Source organism: Rhinolophus sinicus, linkage group LG05 (assembly GCF_036562045.2).
Source record: "Rhinolophus sinicus isolate RSC01 linkage group LG05, ASM3656204v1, whole genome shotgun sequence".
NCBI lineage: Eukaryota > Metazoa > Chordata > Mammalia > Chiroptera > Rhinolophidae > Rhinolophus > Rhinolophus sinicus.
This window is the reverse complement of record NC_133755.1, coordinates 83,085,067-83,098,828: the sequence shown is the minus strand read 5'-3', so window position 1 is coordinate 83,098,828 and position 13,762 is coordinate 83,085,067. Positions and strand designations below refer to the sequence as shown.

The following is a 13,762-nucleotide window of genomic DNA, read 5'->3' as shown; positions in this document are numbered from 1 at the left end:
TCTTTAACAGGACAATATACACAACACAAGAGTCACTTTTAGAGCACACGCAGGGGAGAAGAACGAAGTAGTGCAAGTCAAATATAAAGGACATTTATTATATACTAATCCAGCAAGAACTAAGAACTCCAGGGCATCTACCTAATACATCGAAGCAAACACAGAGAGTCAGCCAGAATGAGGAAACAAAGAAACATATCCCAAATAAAAGAACAGAAGAAACCTTCAGAAATGGAACTAAATGAAGCAGAGGTAACCAAACTGTCAGAGACAGAGTTCAGAATACTGATGATAAGAATGTTTAAGGAACTTAGAGAGGACATCAAGAAGGATGTAGAAATCATAACGAACAACCAGTTAGAACTAAAGAACACAGTTACCGAAATAAAGAACTCACTTGAAGGAATTAACAGCAGGTTAGATGAAGCAGAGGATCGAATCAGCGACTTAGAAGACAAGTTAGCAGAGATCACCCAAACAGAACAACAGAAAGAAAAAAGAATAAAAAACAATGAAGATGGTTTAAGAGACCTATGGGATAACATCAAGTGCAACAACATGCGCATCATAGGAATACCAGAAGGTGAAGAGAAGAAACAAGGGATTGAGAACATATTTGAAGTAATAATGTCTGAAAATTTCCCTAACCTGATGAAGGAAACCAACATACAAGTCCAGGAAGTGCAGAGAGTTCCAACCAGGATAAACCCAAACAGGTCCACTCCAAGACACATTATAGTTAAAATGGCAAAGATTAAAGACAAAGAGAGAATCCTAAAAGCAGCAAGAGAAAGACAGAGGGTTACATACAAGGCAACTCCCATAAGACTATCAAATGACTTTTCTGCAGAAACATTGAAGGCCAGGAGGGAGTGGCAGGAGATACTCAAAGTGATGGAAAACAAAGGCCTACAACCTAGGTTGCTTTATCCAGCAAGGCTATCATTTAAAATTGACGCGGAGATAAAGAGCTTCCCAGAAAAGAATAAGCTAAAGGAATTCATTACCACCAGGCCAGCATTGCAAGAAATACTAAAAGGACTTCTGTAAATAGAAGAAAGATGAAAACAATCTATCCACAAATTTAAAAATGGCAATAACTATATACTTATCAATAATCACTTTAAATGTAAATGGTTTAAATGCTCCAATCAAGAGACATAGGGTGGCTGAATGGATAAGAAAGCAAGACCCTTGTATATGCTGTATACAAGAGACTCACCTCAGATCAAAAGACACACACAGGCTGAAAGTGAAGGGTTGGAGTAAGATATTCCATGCAAATGGAAATGAGAAAAAAGCTGGAGTTGCAATACTTATCTCTGACAAAATAGACTTTAAAATGAAGAAAATATTAAAAGACAAAGATGGACACTATATAATAATAAAGGGATCAATTCGACAAGAGGATATAACCCTAGTAAACATCTATGCACCCAACATAGGAGCACCTAAATATATAAAACAGATATTGACTGACATAAAGACAGAGATCAACAGTAACACTATCATAGTAGGGGACTTCAACACACCTCTGACAACAAGGGACAGGTCTTCCAGACAGAAAATCAATACGGAAACAACAGCCTTAAATGACACATTGGACCACTTGGATTTAACCGATATTTTCAGAGCATTCCACCCCAATGCTGCAGAATACACGTTCTTCTCAAGCGCACATGGAACATTCTCCAAGATAGACCATATGTTAGGCCACAAAGCAAGTCTGGATAAATTTAAGAAAATTGAAATCATACCAATTGTCTTCTCTGACCACAGTGCTATGAAATTAGAAATGAACTACAGGAAAAAGACTGGAAGACACACAAATTCATGGAGGCTGAATAATATGTTACTAAATAATGAATGGGTCAAACAGGAGATCAAGGAAGAAATCAAAAGATATCTCGAGACAAACGAAAATGAAAATACAACGACCCAAAATCTATGGGATGCAAAAGCAGTCCTAAGAGGGAAGTTCATAGCACTGCAGGCCTACCTAAAGAAACAAGAAACATCACTAATCAACAGTTTATCTTCACACTTAAGGGATCTGGAAAAAGAACAACAAAATAAGCCCAAAGGGAGTACAAGGAAGGAGATAATAAAGATCAGAGCGGAAATAAATGAAATAGAAACCAGAAAAACAATACAAAAGATCAATGAATCCAAGAGTTGGTTCTTAGAGAAGATAAACAAAATTGACAAACCTTTAGCCAGACTCATTAAAAAAAGAGAGAGGACCCAAATTAATAAAATCAGTAATGAAAGAGGAGAAGTGACAACAGACACCGCAGAGATACAAAAATCCTAAGAAATTACTATGAGCAACTGTATGCCAACAAATTTGACAACCTGGAAGAAATGGACAATTTCCTAGATGCATACAACCTCCCAAGGCTAACTCAAGAGGAGACAGAAAACCTGAATAGACTGATTACCACCAAGGAAATTGAATCAGTAATCAACAATCTCCCAACAAACAAAAGCCCTGGACCAGATGGCTTTACAGGTGAATTTTACAGAACGTTCAAAAAGAATTGTCACCTATTCTCCTCAAACTCTTCCAAAAATCCAGAGGAGGAAGACTCCCAAACACTTTTACGAAGCCACTATCACCCTGATCCCAAAATCAGACAAAGACACCACAAAAAAAGAAAACTACAGGCCGATATCGCTAATGAACATAGATGCAAAAATCCTCAACAAAATACTAGCAAACAGAATTCAGCAATATATTAAAAAGATTATACACCATGATCAAGTGGGATTCATCCCTGGTATGCAAGGGTGGTTCAACATCCGCAAATCAATTAATGTGATACACCACATTAACAAAATGAAAAATAAAAATCATATGATCATATCAATTGATGCAGAAAAAGCATTTGATAAAATTCAGCAGCCATTCATGATAAAAACCCTTAAGAAAGTGGGAATAGAGGGATCATATCTCAACATAATAAAGGCCATATATGATAGACCCACAGCTAACATCATACTCAATGGGGAAAAACTAAAACCATTCCCCTTAAAATCAGGAACAAGGCAAGGCTGCCCACTTTCTCCACTTCTATTCAACATAGTGCTGGAAGTTCTAGCCACAGCAATCAGACAAGAAAAAGAAATAAAAGGCATCCAAATCGGTAAGGAGGAAGTAAAACTGTCATTATATGCAGATGATATGATACTATATTTAGAGAACCCTAAAGACTCCACCAAGAAACTATTAGAGCTGATAGATGAATTTAGTAAAGTAGCAGGATACAAAATTAATATTCAGAAATCAGTTGCATTTGTATATACCAATAATAAAACATCAGAAGGAGAAATTAAAAAGCAATTCCATTTACAATTGCTCCAAAGACTATAAAATACCTGGGAATAAATTTAACCAAAGAAGTAAAAGATCTGTACTCAGAAAATTATAAGACACTGAAGAAAGAAATGAAAGAAGATACAAATAGATGGAAACACATACCATGTTCATGGATAGGAAGAATTAATATAGTTAAAATGTCCATACTGCCTAAGGCAATATATATATTCAACGCAATTCCTATCAAACTACCAACGACATTTTTCACAGAAATAGAACATATAATCCTAAAATTTATATGGGATAACAAAAGACCCCGGATATCTTCAACAATCTTGAGAAATAAGAACAAAGTGGGAGGTATAACAATACCTGACTTCAAATTATACTACAAGGCTACAGTAATCAAAACAGCATGGTACTGGCATAAAAACAGACCCATAGATCAATGGAACAGAATAGAGAGTCCAGAAATAAATCCATGCCTATATGGCCATTTAATCTATGACAATGGAAGCAAGAATGTACGGTGGGGTAAAGACAGTCTATTCAATAAATGGTGCTGGGAAACTTGGACAGACACATGCAAAAAGATGAAGCTGGATCACCTCCTTACACCACATACAAAAATAAATTCAAAATGGCTTAAAGATTTAAATGTAAGATCTGAAACCATAAAATTCCTAGAAGAAAATATAGGAAGAAACTTCACAGACATTACCCGGAGTAAGATTTTTACTGATATATCTCCTCGCGCGAGGGAAGTAAGAGGAAAAATAAACATGTGGGATTACATCAAACTAAAAAGCTTTTTCACAGCAAAGGAAACCATCAATAAAACAAAAAGGGATCCTACTGATTGGGAAAAGATATTTGCCAATGATATATCTGATAAGGGGTTAATATCACAAATTTATAAAAGACTCACTCAACTCAACTCCAAGAAAACAAACAACCCAATTAAAAAATGGGCAGAGGACATGAAGAGACATTTTTCTAAAAAGGACACACAGATGGCAAACAGACATATGAAGAAATGTTCAACCTCACTAACCATTAGAGAAATGCAAATAAAAACCACAATGAGATACCACCTCACCCCAGTCAGGATGGCTATCATCAATAAATCAACAAACAACAAGTGCTGGCGTGGATGTGGAGAAAAGGGAACGCTGGTGCACTGTTGGTGGGAATGCAGATTGGTGCAGCCACTATGGAAAACAGTTTGGAGGTATCTCAAAAATCTGAAAATGGAACTACCTTATGATCCAGCAATCCCACTCCTAGGTATCTATCCAGAGAAATCCAAAACTCCAATTCAAAAATCTTTATGCACTCCTATGTTTATTGCAGCACTATACACAATAGCCAAGACATGGAAACAACCGAAATGCCCATCAGTAGATGACTGGATTAAGAAACTGTGGTACATTTATACAATGGAGTATTATGCAGCCATAAAGAAGAAAGAAATCTTACCATTTGCAACAACATGGATGGACCTAGAGAACATTATGTTAAGTGAAATAAGTCAGAAAGAGAAAGACAAATACCATATGATCTCACTTATATGAGGAATCTAAAGAAAAGAATAAGTGAATGAACTAATCAGAAACAGTTTTGGAAACATGGAGGAAAAGCAGAGGGTTGCTAGAGGGGCGGGGGGGTGGGGATAAGGGGAAGGTGAGAGGTTTTGGGAACGTACAGAGGGATAGTGGATGGGGGGAGGGGGGTTCACACAGTGTGAGGGATATAAATGATAAACGTCTAAGTTTTGCTTTGTCTTGTGCACCTGAAACTAATTTAAATAAATAAATAAATAAATAAAAATTTAAAAAGGGAAAAAAATAAAAAATAAAAAATAAATGCTCAGCATCATTAGTCAGTAGGGAAATGCAAATTAAACCACAATGATATACGAGGTCTGACAATTAAGTTTGCAAACTTGCCACTGTGCACTTACAGTGGCAGCCCTGTACAAACAGCTCGGTAAGGTTTCATAACCTGGGTATATCAGTGTCTCACAGCTGTGTTCATGTCGACGTGTGGCGGTGTATTGCTGAGTGGCGTTCATTATTGTTGTTGCGTGTTTTTGTGTGCCATCACGAGAATGTCTGAGCTTGAAATAGAGCAACGAACAGACATTCAATTTCTTGTTAAACTTGGCAAGAGTGGAAGTGAAATCAGGGACATGTTAGTCCAAGTTTATGGGGACAATGCCATGAAGAAAACGGCAGTGTACAAATGCATTAAACATTTTTCTAAGGGGAGAGAAAGCATCACTGATGAAAAGAGGTCAGGGCAGCCAGTAACAAGCAGAACTGATTAAAACATTGCAAAAAAGTCATTGAATTGTGCATCAAAATCGTCAGCTGACTGTGAGAGGCATAGCAGACCAAGTAAGCATCAACAGAGAAACAGGAAAATCTTAACTGAAAATCTTGGCATGAGAAAGGTGTGTGCAAAAATGGTCCCAAAGGAGCTCACTGATGAACAAATGCAAAGGAGAGTTGAAGTTTGCCAAGACCTTTTGGAGAGGCAAGGCGAAGTTTTGGGCTGTGTTATCACTGGTGATGAAACATGAGTGTACCAATACAACCCTGAAACAAAGCATCAAAGTGCACAATGGAAATCAGCCAATTCTCCACGACCAAAAAAGTTCCCTCAGTCCAAATTAAGAGTCAAAATGATGTTGCTAACCTTTTTTGGTATCAGAGGGATTATTCATTATGAATTTGTACCAACTGGACAAACAATTAGCCAAGTTTACTATTTGGAAGTGCTGAAAATGCTGCGTGAAAAAGTTTGACAAAAACGACATGAAATTTTCACCAACAATTCACGGCTCTTGCATCAAGACAATGCACCAGCTCACACGGCACTGTCTGTGAGGGAGTTTTTAGCCGGTAAACAAATATCTGTATTGGAACACCCTCCCTACTGACCTGATCTGACCCCCAGTGACTTCTTTCTTTACCTGAAGATAAAGGAAATATTGAAAGGAAGACATTCTGATGACATTCAGGACATCAAGGGTGATACAATGACAGCTCTGATGACCATTCCAGAGAAAGAGTTCCAGAATTGCTTTGAAGGGTGGACTAGGTTCTGGCATCGGTGCATAGCTTCCCAAGGGGAGTACTTCGAAAGTGACCATAGTGATATTCAGCAATGAGGTATGCAGCACTTTTTCTAGGATCAGTTCATGAACTTAATTGTCAGACCTCGTATCCCTGCACACCTATTAGAAGGCTAAATTTTAAAAAAAAAAACACAAAAAAACTGACAATGCCAAGGACTGGTGAGAATGAGGGGCCACTGGAACCCTAAGATTGCTGGTGGGAATGCACTTTGGTTCAGTCATTTGAGAAAGCAGTTTGACATCTCTTAGAAATTGAAACAAATATTTGCCATGAGACTCAGCCAGCTCACTCACGCTTCGGTCCAGTGCAGGTCATGGGTCGGGGGTTGGAGGACAAGGCTAAGTGTCTCTATGGAATTTGAATCTTGAGTGGATTCCCTGTCTGCTCCCTGCTCTGACTACAGGATTGTCACATATCTGACCTTGAACCAGAGCTGTGAGCTCCTCCCAGAACTGAGACATCTATGTCTGTAGCTTAAGCAAAGGGGATATGTTATAGGAACACAGGGGCATTTCAGGCCCCACGGGGCAGAAATTCAGCCCACTATGGGAAGCGTGTGTGTGTGTGTGTGTGTGTGTGTGTGTGTGTGTGTGTGTGTGTGTAACCAGGACCTGGAAATCCATCAGGAAGTCAGGGTATGGCTGCCACTGCTTCTTCCTGAATGGCCAATCCATTCTTTCTTCTCTCTGCAGACCAGCTTTCTCCATTCCTTCATCAGTACATCAGAAAACTGCCTTCCTGGGCTTCCCTAATTCCGTGTTTCAGGTCACCTTGAAGGCGAGACATTGGGCACAAGTCTACATCCCAGGAGAGGGGCTTGCGTGTCAGTCCCTTATCCAGTCTGTTGTGGTGGAGAGCAGAGATGGATTCATTGACTAGCATGGCTGCCAGAGGCCCACCCTATGTCTGGGGCAGATTTTGGAGAATGGAGACTGGGAGATGCCCAAGAAGATTTGGCCACATTCCTAGGTCTATAGAGACTGCATCCCAATGCCACTCAGCAGGAGGCATGATAATCCCAACCCCCACCATCCCAGGTGGTAAAACTTGACCAGGGAGAATTTTGCTCCATTTTGTTTGTTTGCTTTTTAATCAAGGTACAGTATCAACATTACATATAGTAAAATACTCAAATCTGAAGCACCCTACTAAGCAGATTTTTATATATATGCTATTGACACCCCCAGATCAAGATTTAGAACAATTCCAACACTCCAGAAGAGGCCCACCTGCTCCCTCCCAGTCAATATTCCTCCCAGAGGAAGCCCTGCAGACGTTTATCACCATAGGTGAGTTTTGCCTCTTCTTGAACTTCATTTAAATGGAATTGCACAGTCTGTATTCTTTTGCCTATGGCTTTTCTCATTCAGTATTATGTTTGTGAGCATAACCCATATGACTGCATGTGGGAACCAGAACTCAGCTCTTTTTTGAGAGGGAAACCCCAAAGCAAAATACCTTTTAGATTGGGAAAGGGGTGGTGTGGGGACAGAGTCCCAGAGAGCAGTTTCCAGGCTCTCGGCCTCGCGTGGGGAGGTGCTAGCTCGGGTGACCGGTTAGCCAATTGGCTACTGATGTAACTGCGGGGCTGCGTTGGTTGGTTGGTTGGTTGGTTGGCAGGAAGAGAAGTGAATGGCGGACTACGGATCATGTGATTACTACTGCGTGTGTCTCCCCGACCGCCAGAGAGAATATAGTGGTATGACTCCCCACCTATGGCTCCGTGGGTGTTCCTTTTTGGCCTCACCATATCCTGCGTTCTTATGTGGGGAGCGGGACCAGAGACCCCGCAGGCTGCATGACAGATGGCGCAGCGAGCAGGATATGGTGCCGGCCAAAACCTACCAAAGCATGGTGGAGCAGTTTGTGCGTGTAAAAGTTTAGTTGCAGAAGGCCCGAGAGGAGTTGCGCCCGGAATGGGAGGCGCGGTCTGCCTGGGAGATTCGAGCCTCCAGATGGTACACCTCCCTCCAGGCCATAGAAGGCATCACCTTCCTTTTAGTAATGTGCTGCTGCTGTAGGCTCCGAGGGTTGTGGACATCTTGCACTGAGGCCTCCACCCACAGACACCTGGCATGGCGAACAGGATTCCAACCAGGTAGGAATGGAGTCTGACTCTGGGCAGGAGGATGTGTGGCCCCCACACAGTATATGGTGTCCAGTGGCCACTGTTCTCAGAAGTTGGACCCCCAAGGAGGGGTGGGAGGACATGGACGGCTCTCCGGCCAGCGTGGAGAGGGCCCTGCAGATTCTAGCTGAGTGGTTGCCAGAGGAGGAGAAGGCTACAGCCGGCCGCGTGAGCTGGATGTTCCTCAAGGCCTTGAGTCTCAACATGGAAAATGTGCTTAATGAAATGGCCCAGGTGCCTGACCAGGTGTCCCGGTTGGAGGCGCTGGAAGCCCAGGTCCGCCTGTTGGAAGAGGGGCCCCACAGTGGAGACTCTGAGGCGAGGCGAGTGGAGACAATGTAGCTCCCAACCCCCAAGCCCGGCCAATCTTGAAACAAAAGGTAAAGCATGAGCAACATTTGGGCCCCAGGGGTGTTGCAGCCGGCAACCCAGCTGTGACTGAGTTCACAACCTACACCCCATACACTCCCACTGAGTTGCAGGAGCTGGGGAGGCGGTACAGACAGAGCCCTGGAGAGCCAGTCTCGGCTTGGCTGCTAGTTTATGGGATGAGGGAGCAGACAACATTCTCTGCTCCCCAGGTGAGATAGAAAAGCTAGCCTTTGTGACAGTGCATCCGTCCCTGCGACAAAGGTTGCAGAACTGCCATAGGTTGGCCAAGACCAGGGCAACCATTCTCTAATGGCGTGGCTCATGGCTGCGGTACGCACAGTATGGGAACAGGCTGGCGAGCTGCCAGACACTGTGAGTCAATGGCAGTCATATACAGAATTTACGCAAATAATCCGTGAAATGGGTATGAGACATGCTATTTTTAACCTCAACATGCAGGGCCCAGATGACGAGCTTTTTACTGCCAGCATGAGAGATCTGGTTTTGGATACTGCACCTGCGAGTGCTTTTGGATCCTTGGTTGCCATTCTTACGCCCTATGTGGGGCAGCGGATCCGTGAAGTTAAAACTGCCATGGCCACCCTAGGGGATGTTGAAAGCCAGAGGTGAAGGAAGTTTAGACAGGAGGTCCGCACAGTTGAGACCTGGAAGCCCAAATCAAAAGTAAAGGGGCGAGGTCGCGGGCCTCAGAGAGTAACACGCGCACAGATGTGGCATGATCTCGTGGCAGCAGGGGTCGATCAGGGGAAAAATAGACCGACAACCCAATGCACTCTTGTTGGAACTTTGGAAACAGTTGCGTCCAGAACAGTAATTCCGGAGAAGCCTAAAGGAGAAGTCTGGGAGCGACCCTTGTCCCTCCAGGACTTCATGCAGCCACTTGAGGCCGACTCCTTTCAGCTTGATTAGGGGTGGGGCCAAGGTACCCGGTCAGAGGGGACAAGCGGGGACCGGAGGCCCCACGTGGAACTGTCCATACATTGGTCCCCTTCTAATGTGCAGAGGGTTTTGGCCCTAGTTGACACTGGTGCAGACTGCAGTTTTGTTTATGGGAACCCAGAACTGTTTCCCAGACCAGCAATCTGCATTGATGGCTACGGGGGAAAGACTGTGACTGTAAAAGCTGTTTCCTTACCACTGGGTATAGGAAGGCTTCCCCCTCGTACCTACAAGGTGTATGTCTCCCCTGTTCCGGAGTATATTCTAGGGGTGGACGTGCTACATGGCCTCAGCTTACAGACGTCGGTAGGAGAGTTCCATCTCCGGATCCGGGTGGTGAAAGCGGTGACACGCGGGCATGCTCACCACCCTCCTCAAGTGTTGCCACAGCCCTGGCGCATGGTTACAGTGCGACAGTATCACCTGCCAGGAGGACAGGAGGAGATTGGTTGTACAATATTGGAATTGGAGAAGGCACATATTGTGAGGCCGACACACAGTCCCTTTAACTCCCCAGTATGGCCTGTCAAGAAGCAGATGGGAGGGCCAGCCCGGTGGCTCAGGCGGTTAGAGCTCCATGCTCCTGACTCCAAAGGCTGCCGGTTCGATTCCCACATGGGCCGGTGGGCTCTCAACCACAGGGTTGCCAGTTCGATTCCTCGACTCCCACAAGGGATGGTGGGCTGCGCCCCCTGCAACTAGCAACGGCAACTGGACCTGGAGCTGAACGGCACCCTCCACAACTAAGACTGAAGGGACAACAACTTGACTTGGAGAAAGGTCCTGGAAGTCCACACTGTTCCCCAATAAAGTCCTGTTCCCCTTCCCCAATAAAATCTTAAAAAAAAAAAAAAAGAAGAAGCCAGATGGGACCTGGCGAGTGACTGGACTATAGGGAGTTAAATAAGGTGATGCCACCTTTGCACGCGGCAGTACCTTCAATACACGATTTGATAGATCGTCTGACTGTCCGCCTGGGAACATATCACTATGTAGTGGACTTGGCCAATGCTTTTTTTCTCCATTGACATTGCACCCGAGTGTCAAGAGCAGTTTGCTTTTACTTGGGACGGGCGGCAAGTGGACTTTTCAAGTCCTTCTGCAAGGATACTTGCACAGCCCCACTATCTGCCACGGGCTCGTAGCCCAGGACTTGGCACAGTGGGACGCCCATCCTCTGTGTTCTTGTTTCATTATGTCAATGATATCTTGCTAACATCTGATTCTCTTTCAGATTTAGAGCAAGCAGCTCCCTCTCTTCTCCGCCATCTGAAGTCACGTGGCTGGGCAGTGAACGAGGAAAAGATCCAAGGCCCTGGCTGAACCCAGGAAGTCTGGCTGTGCCCAGAAGGACTGGTGGTGCCCTGAGAAACCCTGGCTGTGCCCAGAGAGCCTGGCTGTGTCCAGGATATTGCATCCACCTCCAGGCTCCTCGCACAGGGACCCTCACGGAAGACGCTTGTCGCGTAGATTGTGAGGCGAGACCCTGCAGGGGTGGAGTGTGGGGACAGAGTCCCAGAGAGCAGTTTTCAGGCTCTTGGCCTCACGTGGAGGGGTGCTAATTCGGGTAGTAGATGGCTGTCAGCTGTGGCTGATTGACCGTCAGCTGTAACCAGTTAGCCAATTAGCCCCTGATATAACTGCCGCGGCTGCGCTGGGGAGTCAGTCGAGAGTGAGTCGGTCGGTTGGCAGGCAGAGAAGTGGACAGCAGGTTGCAGGTCGTGTGACTCCAGCCTCCAGCGAGACTATAGTGGTATGACTCCCCTACCTATGGCTCCGTGGGTGTTCCTTTCTGGCCTCACCATATCCTGCGTTCTTATGGGGGGGGTGGGGCGGGACTAGAGGCCCCACAGGCTGCCCTGCACGACAAATGGTGCAGCGAGCAGGGTCTCCCGCACGACAGAAGCACAAACATTGCTAAAGTTCTCTTGGCTATATCCTACTTATAGTGGAAAAAACTCTCTTTCTCCTTTGGAAAGTTAGCAGGGATCAGCTACAGACAGGACTGAAGCATTTTTCACAGCTCCATTCACACATAGAGATAGCTCTTCTCTCCCTTCCCCAGGCTCCGAGTCTTGACTTGTGAGAAGGGAACCATAATTACCATCCCTGTGGCTCAGCTCACAGGAGTATTGGAGTGAAGGGGGTGGTGAAAGCAGGAGGGGCCAGAATGAGCTCATGGGAAAAGGGGTTTTACACACTGAGTTCTATAAAAACAAGTGAGGACGGTGCTCCTTTCATCATGGTATTTCCGGGTCTCTGGAATTGGATGGGTTTCTCTCATTTTGAGGGTCTCCTGGCTGGTTCATCTAGCTGCTCCCTTGTATTCCACCCTCCAGTGGTATAAGGGGTGGTGTTACTCCGGCTGAGTACCTACTATGTGCCAGGCCCCTCCACAGGGGTTCCACACACACTGTCTTAATCAATCTTGACCTAATGAAGGAGTCGTCATCCTCCTTGGATAGATGAAGAAACAGGGGCTCAGGGAGCTTACAAATGTAAATAACTTGTCCAAGGTCATGTAGCTAATTAGTGCTGAGTTTTTGAAGCCAAGTCTGTCTGAATCAAAGCTGTCCTCGAAGCACCCCAATCTGGGGCTCCACAGTGGAGCTGTCTTCCACCTCCCAGGCTGGGGAAGGGTTCCCTGGCTGCAGTGGCCTGTCCTGGGAAAACTGCTCTGATCCCACACCTGAGCACACTCAGGCAGCTGTGCCTTCCCAGCCTCCAGCCCCTGGGCTGAGGCTCACAGACCCCCTCCCACTCACACGTGGCCTTGGGTAGGGACAGGGTGAGTGGGAGCCTGAACTAAAGGGGTGAGTCTTAAATGCTGGAATTGCAGATATTAACTAAAGTGGAAAGGAAACTGGAGAGAATCGTTTCAAAAGGACTTCCTAAGGGCCCCTGAAATCACTTCAGGGGCAGGCCCCTGGTGTGAAGGCGGAAGGAGGTACACCCAGAGTGAGAATACACTTCCCCTGGCCAGGTGGGTGCAAAGCTGGTCAGCCCCAGGGACTTGGGCCTGTCCTAAAATCCCCAAGGGGGCCTGAGAAGGCTGAGCAGTGGGGAGGCTGGGACCCCTTCTCACCTGAGCCTGACGCTGCCAGATACCTGGGTTTGTGTGGGGCCAAAGCAGGGCTGGATAGGGAGTGGCAAGGGAAGTGCCTAGGATGTAAATTTAAAGAGGTGCTTACTCCTTAGATGCCTCTCTTCCCTCACCCTAGTCCCAGCCCTGTCAAGGAGCTTAAGGCACTAGAGGTACCATGTTTCCCCGAAAATAAGACCTAGCCAGACAATCAGCTGTAATGCATCTTTTGGAGCAAAAATTAATATCAGACCCAGTCTTATTTTACTATAATATAAGACCAGGTCTCATATAGTACAATATAATGTAAGACTGGGTCTTATATTAAGTTTTGCTCCAAAAGATGCATTAGAGCTGATTGTCCAGCTAGGTCTTATTTTCGGGGAAACGGTAAATAAGAGCAACAATAAGAGCAGTTAACGTTCTGCTTACATGTGCCAAGCCCTGTTCTGGGCTCTATATCATCTATTAACATGTACAATATATATATAGCATACATTCATTCACTTGAAATTATCCTCAGTCGACAGATAAGCAGACTGAGACTCAGAACAGATAACTTACCCAGCTAATAACTTGTACGTAAACGTGTTCCAAAGTCCACACTCTTAACCGTGATACAATATCACCCCCACCACCACCCCACACACGCAAAAGGTACCAGGTGCCCAGCTGCCACCCACTTACCTTATCAGGACCCCTCCCCCCAGCAGCTTGGTCACAGCTGGGCCTCTGCTCACGGCAGGCCCTGCGAGGTG

At 45.1% G+C, this 13,762-nt stretch overlaps 1 long non-coding RNA gene across 1 annotated transcript; it reads right to left on the bottom strand.

Annotated features, from left to right (window-relative positions):
• Positions 1 to 7,523: 7,523 nt before the first annotated feature.
• LOC141571636 (uncharacterized) lies at positions 7,524 to 13,762 on the bottom strand. The gene is made up of 3 exons (XR_012496559.1): positions 13,692 to 13,762; positions 10,150 to 10,345; positions 7,524 to 8,872 (listed from the first exon to the last, which is right to left on the bottom strand). It is a non-coding gene; the product is annotated as an uncharacterized LOC141571636 (long non-coding RNA).